Source organism: Mastomys coucha, unplaced genomic scaffold (assembly GCF_008632895.1).
Source record: "Mastomys coucha isolate ucsf_1 unplaced genomic scaffold, UCSF_Mcou_1 pScaffold5, whole genome shotgun sequence".
In the NCBI taxonomy this organism is placed as follows: Eukaryota; Metazoa; Chordata; class Mammalia; order Rodentia; family Muridae; genus Mastomys; species Mastomys coucha.
The window spans coordinates 69,844,041-69,852,450 of record NW_022196911.1 but is presented as its reverse complement, the minus strand read 5'-3'; positions in this window follow the sequence as shown (position 1 = coordinate 69,852,450).

Genomic DNA, 8,410 nt, shown 5'->3' with positions numbered 1-8,410 from the left:
AGGGCCAATAAGTGGGAGAGGGTGGAGTGGCAGGCATGGGGAGGGGGGAGGCAACAGGGGTTTGTTTTAGTTGTTTTCATTTGTTTCTTTGTTTTTTGGAGGGGAAACTAGGAATGGAGAAATTTACATGTAAATAAAGAAAATATCTAATAAAAAAAAGGAAAAAAAAAAGAAACTTCCCTTTAACAAAATCTCAATCAATTTTCCCACGAAGAATTGGGAACCAGATGCTGGGGTGAAAGTCTGCTAGCCCAGAGAGGAAGAAGAAGCAGCCAGCTGACCTTTCTCCTTAACCAACATCTCAGCATAAGTCTCTTTCTCACACTGTCTCAAAAAAAAATCCTTCAATTTGAATGTCCCCTCCACCACTTTCTACTTCCTGTGGATCTCTCTATCCTTCCTCCTGACTCCCCCTTACTCTCTATGGTTTTATTCTTAATAATCCCATGTTCACTTCTTGTCAACCAGTTACTTGCTTCGAATCTTGATCTACAGTTGACGTTATTTAATCCATTTACAATATTCAAGCAGAAAGCTCTTGGATTAAAGGTGAGTGTGAAGGTGAGATACACTACAAACTAAAAACAGGTTTTTCCAGTAAATAACACAGTCTTGTGGTTCACAGTGTCATCAAATATCCTAACAAAAAAATTTAAGAAGTTTTTTTCCAAACAAGACAGATGGGACATCTCACTGGTGACTTCATCTGGATGTGGTAACACTGACCACTGGGAAAACTGCCCCATTCTGCACCTGCCACTGCGAACCTATACAAAATTTGGACACTTTTGAAATGATTGGTGTATTCAGTCACATAAAAGTAATCCCACTTTTTCCAAGTTCTTCCCCCACAGGAAAAATTCTCCAGATGTGAGTCTGATAGCCAACTGTCTTCTGCTATATGCAACAACTGAAGATTACTTGCTTCTTTTTGGATGACAGTTGAAGACCAACTGCTTCTGCAATGACATACGTAAGCCTCAAATGACTACGTCTCTGTTAAAGTAACAATTCATCACATTGCATGAAAGTGTGTCTCTGTATTTTCAATTATTAATTCTGTACTGGCAGAGAGCTAAGTGCTGGCAGGATTTTTGGTATTGTGATTTCTATGGTCCATCATTGGGTTCTTTATTTTGTGAATATCCATCTTTCCTCATCATCTAAAGGCAATTTAGAAGTGAATCAGATGTTGTCTTGCTACTAGATTGTAATAAAATCTGATGGCCAAAAGCTAGGGCAGGAAGGAGGGTGGCAAAATTTCTGGGGAAGAGAGTGACCCAAGGAGAAGGAAGCAGAAGTGGGCGGTTCAGAGAGGACACAGAAGGAGCAGACATGGATCAGAGCAGAGCAGAGCAGAGCATAGCAGAGAAAGGTATAGATTTAGTCATGTGGTGGGTCATATGCTAGATACTCAGGCTAAGTTAGACAAGCTATCTGGGAGGCTGCCCCACAAAAGCCCTAAGCATACCAACATGGAACACTGATCCAGATTTAGACAGAAATACAAGGTTATGGTCAGAGTTTCAGGCATGGGAGCTGGACAAGAGTACTCAGGCAGGGAGTGATGGATGGTGGAGACCTCAAAGAAGCCAAGAACCTGGTAGCCACAGGCAATGCCAGTGGGAGAATGATGCCTGTGAACAGCCAGCACAGTGGGCAGGCACCAGAGCCTCAGTGCATTGATGCTGCAGTCTCTCTCTGCCAGACCCTATAGCTGGCTGCTGCTTCCCAACACTGGGGCTGGTTGGCTGGAACCTAATGTGAGCTGCAGGTGCACGAGAAACAGAGCCCTGCAAATCTTGAGCAAAGACACCAGCAGAGGACTTCTGAACCAGTAATGTATAAGTCCAAACAGACCTATAAAGTTAACAGATGTCTTTTTACCTTCTCAAGTGTTGAAGAGAGAACCATCTTTAGCTCATTTTTGTATACCACACGTTCCGTACATGTGTTAATGGAGAAATGTTTCTACAATATTACCTTTAAACATTTGTGTGTTTTAATGCAAAAGAACTGGACACCAATGAAGAAAAAGCAAGTAGCCCAGGGGATCCAGCCTCACAGACTGCCTCAGCTGCCCTTCCTCAAAGATTGCATCCAGGGGCAGCTTCAAAGAGGCTAGCTTCAGATGGTCCAGCCTCACACATTGCTTCAGCCAGGACTTCAGTTAAGCCCCCCCTTTCCTATCTCAAGGATCTTGAACAGCAAAAGAAACAGCTTGCACTCCTTGGACTTGACCTATGTCCCAATTTTAGAGTCCCCAAAAGATGCCAGTGCCCCCAGTCAGCAGGAAGCAACCTTAAGAAAACAACATTCCTGAGAGGTGGGTGGGTGGTATTTGGTCATTTGGTGAGTTATGGGTATTTGCTATCATTTAGGGGGTTGCAAGTAGTTTTTGGTCATGGTCATGGAGGAAACAAAGTAAAGGAGGTTAATGCAGGATTCTCTGTCTGTCTGTCTGTCTGTTGGTCCATCTCTCTCTTTCTTCCTTCCTTTCTTCCTTTCTTCCTTTCTTTGCCTGTTTGTTTGTTTGTTTCTTTCTTTCTCCTTCTCCCCTACATCCCCTTTTCTCTCCTATCTAGTGTTAAGGGGAAAAGAGAGGAAAGGGGATGAAAAGACAAACAAAAGGGAGTGGAAGGGATATAAGACAAAAAATGTAGATTATTGCATCACCTTGAGAAGGAAAAGAAGGGTGGGTTATTTTATATCTCTTTAGACTAGAAAGCAACGAGTCTCAAATACTTTAGATTAGTATGGATTTTTGTATGATGTTAGAAATTAAAAATTACATTTGTTATTACTGCTGTATCTATGATTCAACCCTTGTTTAAGGTATGTGTGTGTAACCCCCCTTCCTGAGGGCTGATTCTTCAGATCCTGCGTGCCTCAGATAACCACACCTCTCTGCCCACCTCCTGCTAATTGCCATGCCTCTCTTCAAGTTCCAGTTATGCCAGAAGTCCCGCCTCCAGAGACTGAAGAAGTTGTTGATCGGGCCAGGTTGCTGACGAACTTGTGGGAGGGGTTTTGCCTTATTTATTCTACCTGTTGGTTTGTAACAAGGGGAATTGAATGAAAGATGGCTGATTGAAACACATCCGTGTTTGGCTAATATTTTATGAACCTTCCACGTGGTTCAGGTAACGTAAAATGGCTTTCCAGGTCCTTGTCCCCATTCCAGAAAACCCATTCGTACTTGTGGCTGCTTGACAGCTACAGATGGCGCCCCAAAAGTGCTGCTAGTTTGGAGAGGAAAGGGACTGCCGCTATCTAAACAGAGGCCTCTTAAAATATAAAGATAGGATGGCAGGTTCGCTGGGGTAGTGACTGCAGATTCGCCAGGGTTAAAACACCTCCCTGGAGGCAGAGGTGCAGCTCAGGAGAGGTGGGCTGTGCCGAAGCTCACCGCTTTGCCCTCCCTGTGGCTCTTTCAGGAGAGAGTCCTGGTTTTTGTTTGTGTTACATGTAAGTTTGTTTGTGTGTCTTGTCTTGATGAGTGAATGCTAAGTCTATTGTCTTACGTCTTTGTTTTTGCATGTGGCCAACATGGCGGCGGAGGCCCTGCTGGCTCACAGCAGAGCACGCGGGCACTCGGCTTTCCGCTCTGACCAAGCTCAGTAAATAGCTAGCCTGCTTTCCTTTGCTTGCTATCCCAAGATATCAGCTCTGTTCAGAATCGGCAGAGGGTCCCTGCTGTTCTCGCGCTTTTTGGGCTCGCAGCGCACTCAGCAGAGGGGTTGTGCGTCAGTGTCTGGGAGTTCCACGCGAGGGGTGCAGCCCCTGGGAGAGCAGGCCTCGTCTGGCTTAAAAGGTCCATGGCTGTCGTGTTTTAGAGGCACTGCTAAGAACCAATCCATGGAGTGGCGGGAAGTAAACTTGCTTGTACAGGGTTGTATGAGTGGCAGTTGTGTTGGGTTCTGCACTGAGGCAACTATGCCGTTTTGTTTTGACCACCACTCGCGGATGCTCATGCGCAGCTGGCCAAGCTGGCAGCCGAGCCAAACCCACACAGTCTCCACACAGTTGCCTGCAACAGAGGCTCCCTGGGCCAGCCATGAGATCTTGCAGCTGGACAGCTGTGGTAGCAAGGTGCTGCCAGAGGTGTGGTAAACAGTGCAGCCATAATAGGGCGCACGGTCTCTGCACAGCACCAGTATTACCTAAAGTTTCGCAACCACTTAGTGCCATCTAGTGGCCATGAAAGTAAATTACAAGCCAGTGATACTCAGGCCTTGGTGCAAATTTAATGACAGGCTGTGGCCAGACATAGGCATGAGGAGATTTCTTCTTATTCTCAAAACATGTTAAATGAGCACGTTACACTTGGTTTAAAAACAGAATGAAAGTTGTATCCCTATACACATTATTTAAATCTTACCTTTCAATTTTAAATTTTATGTCAGAGATGGCACCCCACAACTAGACATAATTATGTCCAGATGTTTTTAATCACCTCGAGAAGAGGATATATTTTTGTTCTTTTCCACAGATTACAAGATACCCAGATAGATAGTTCCATGGAAATGGAACTCTGTTCTTTCTGGAAGCAGGTAAAAAATGGTTAACTGAGGAACTAGTCAGGTGGTGGGTGTGGACATTGCAAGAGGCTTGCCCCTGGGTATGAAGCTGCAGCAACCAGATTAAAAGGAATAGTACAATTAGCAAAGGTGGATTGCACTGCCAACACAAACACCTGTAATAGTATGGAGTCAGTGGCTACCCAACTCTTAAGATCTTTAGAGATGGTGAAGAAGCAGGTGCTTAGGATGGGCCTTGGATTGCTGATGGAATTGTCAGCCACTTGAAGAAACAAGCAGGCCCAGTGTCAGTTCCTCTTAGGACTGAGGAAGAATTTAAGAAGTTCATTAGTGATAATAACACCTCAGTGGTGGTGCATGTCTTTTATCCCAGTGCTTGAGGGGCAGAGACAAGCAGATTTCTAATTATACTAATGACATAAGAGAGATTTTGAAACTAAAAAATAAAGCAAAAGCTAATCTAAGTTGACAGGCTACAACACTGTAAGGGGTCAAAAGCTTAAGTTCTAAATTCTTTTATTAGTCTAAATTCATTAGATTTCATTTAGTTTCTAGCTAGTCCTAAAGGTATAAATTTGTTCTATATAAGTTATTAGACATTATTAACATTGTTACATCGATAACAGAAGGCTAGTTTTAAGCTGGTAACTAATAACACGTGCCATTAATCTCTATGATTTTACTTTCCAGAGACCTGGTGTGCTATGAGCAGTTTTCACAATATACCACTACTTTTATTATCATGCATCCAGCTCTCTTCAGGCCTTACAAGAAGGCTGGGACAGGCCACACCAGGCCTTTCAAAGTTAGAGATGAGTAACAGAAGTCCAAAGGTGGCCAACACGTGTCCATGTATTACATCATTTGTAAATAGAAAAGCTTGTTTCTTCTTAACTGGGAACCTACCAAGTTATAAGCAGTAACTTGGCTCTAGTCCAAAAATAAGTCAGCCTCGCCTTGGCACGTTTTTGTTTGCTTCCTGCTTTGAGACAGGGTCTCTGTACACAGCTCTACTGACATTAAACTCCTCTTCCTAAGTGCTGGGATTACAGGCATGCACACCTCTGGCCTGACATTCACTTGTGTAGCCTAGGCTGGCCTCAAACTTGAGACAGTCCTGGATGGCTTCCCAGGAATTGGGAGTAAAGGTGAGCACCCCATCATACCCCACTCACCTTGGCATTTCTAAATGACTAGATGTGATTCTCTATGAGGCATTCTCACAATAACCCAGGCTGGCTAACTACAGTTCAAAAGCAGGGAGACACTAGAAAAACTTTGTAAAGTAAATGTAATGTTTTCAATATTGATTCTAAAGAATATAATTGTTTATAATTGCATTTTACCTTCTAAAAGTTATAGTTATGGCTTAATATTACTTAAAAAAATTAAGACAAAGGTAGTAAAAGTTAAAAAGTGGCTGTGGTCAGTATGGGCCATCGTTGTATACAAACTTAATTAGATAAGAGTGGTAGAAACAAGATTTTAATTACAAAAGGAGATATAAGTGAAAATTTATTTGGTGTCAAACAGGTTCTTGATAAACTGTTTCAAAAAGGTTTGTGCCCTGAAAATTATTCAGAGACACTCAAGTGGAGTTTCTTTTTGTTACAGGCAATGCTTTTATAGCACCAAGGTTACACAATATGTTTTGAGCTTAAAAAGGTCAGGAATAAACAACATTATTACAGGTCTATCCAGATATAGTTCAAAGTAATTTAAAACTTGAGACTTATAGAGAGTCAATGAGATCATGGAACTTATAGAAACATTGCAATCTGGCTTGCCGATTTCATGTAGAGTTATTAAATATTTAAGGTTGTTTTTCCCTCTACATCCTAGTAATTTTAAAGATGTTATTTCTAATGTGTCTGTTTTCATTAAATAATGTTGCCTTTGAAAATGGCTAAAAGACTTTTGTATAGTTTTTTTTTTTATCTCTGCTCAGTACAAGAATCTAAACCTGAATTTCTCAGTGTAAGTTAACAATTAAGGCCTCAGATACATCAAAAAAGAAAAAGATAAGTTACTTATTTCAAGTTACTTTTGGCTAAGACCTCATCTTAAGCTCACCACAAGACTTAATCCTTTGATGGAAATCAACTGGTGAGACAAATAGCCTTGCTGTCAATCGTGATCAATTACAATCATGTTTAGTTTTTGCCCACAGCAATTCTTTGGCAAAAGAGAGCATTAATATGAATGCAACTTCTCTCATATTCTAAGTAAAGTTTGATATCCTATTATTCCTATTATGGAGCTATTGTATATTAATAAAAAATTATGATAAATTATTCTAAGAACAATTAAATTGGTTATTACAAAATATTTCTTGATATTTGGCCTATTACTTAGTAAAGATTTTTAGACAAAAATTAATATTTCTTCAAAGTAAACAAATTGTTTTAATTTGTTTATATACATACTTTTATAATTCCTATAGACTTATGTATACACCCTGTAACAATATATTGAATGAGGTGGATTTGAAAATCTGTCTCTTTAACCCTTTTATGAAAAATTTTATATATGTCACATGTTTTAATCTCATGATTTTCTCTCTGTCACCACAAATAATTAAATTGTGTGTAGTTTCTATTTATTCTAGTGTTAAAATTAAGCCTTATCTTATATATTGATATATGGGTACATATATATATCTGAGCTCTCTATTACTTATGATATCTAGACATTTTTAAAATATAATTTTGATTTCAAATTAAGAGTAAAATATACACGTGACTATTAATTCCTTCTCAGGCTTTCAAGTTACTATTGCCTTAAAATAAATAACAACAAAAATTACTTGGTTATTGTTTATATTATATTTCTATATTTAATGTTCCTAGTCAGATTAACATAGATTATGGAACCGACTATTATAGTCAAGCATTTAAGACATTTTGTCAACAATTTAATGTTACTCATATTTCTGAAATAATGTATAATTCTCAGAGACAACATTTGATCAATGTGCACTTTGCACTTTGAGAATTTGATATTTAAATATTAAAAGGAGGGGGAATATGCACTGCACTGTACTCCAACAACACCTCCAAAAACATCTTGTTTATCACTTGTATTTAAAAAAAGCATGTTTCATTTTAATTATGTTAAATAATATTTCATTTTTTTGCCTCTTTTAAGGCATGCCTCACTTGTTGCTTGTGTTTAAAGATATGTTGCCTTTTGCTTGTCTTGAAATATATATATATATATATATATATATATATATATATATATATATATAATCTTTTCACAGTCTGATGCTAAAGGTCAGTCTGCTGCGGATTGCCATTGGCATCCACACATTTTCAGTTCTTATGCCATGAGAAAATGGCATGTCACTCCACTTACTCATTGACAACTGAATTGAAGGTCTATTGAAGGCAAAGCTATTGAAAAGGCTCCTAGCTTGGGAGCTACTATTTCACAACTCAATTAGGTATCTATGCTCAGCTGCTCATCAGCACACCAGTGCTGTTTCACGTGGACTTCAGGAAAGGTTGACTCCAGAGAGACTATGGCAGTTCCTGGACTTTGCAGGCGATAAAGGCATGTCTTGACATTATAGGCACGAATGAGGTGGATTTGAAAATCTGTCTCTTCGGCTAGGTCTCTGGCAGTATCAACCTAAGACAGAGGCATGTGCCAAGTGGCTGTGTTTTTTGAATAAACACATAATAAGCCCAGTTTGCAGTATCAAACAAGCTGCACGGGACCTTGATGATGGGTAAGGTGACATTCAGTAGAATATTATCCATAGATTATAACTTTCAAGCACCATAAGAATTCCCGTGCGACAGGACAAGCTCTGGTCAGACTCACTAAGAACATCTATCACCAAAAATCAAGAGATGGTGAAAGGC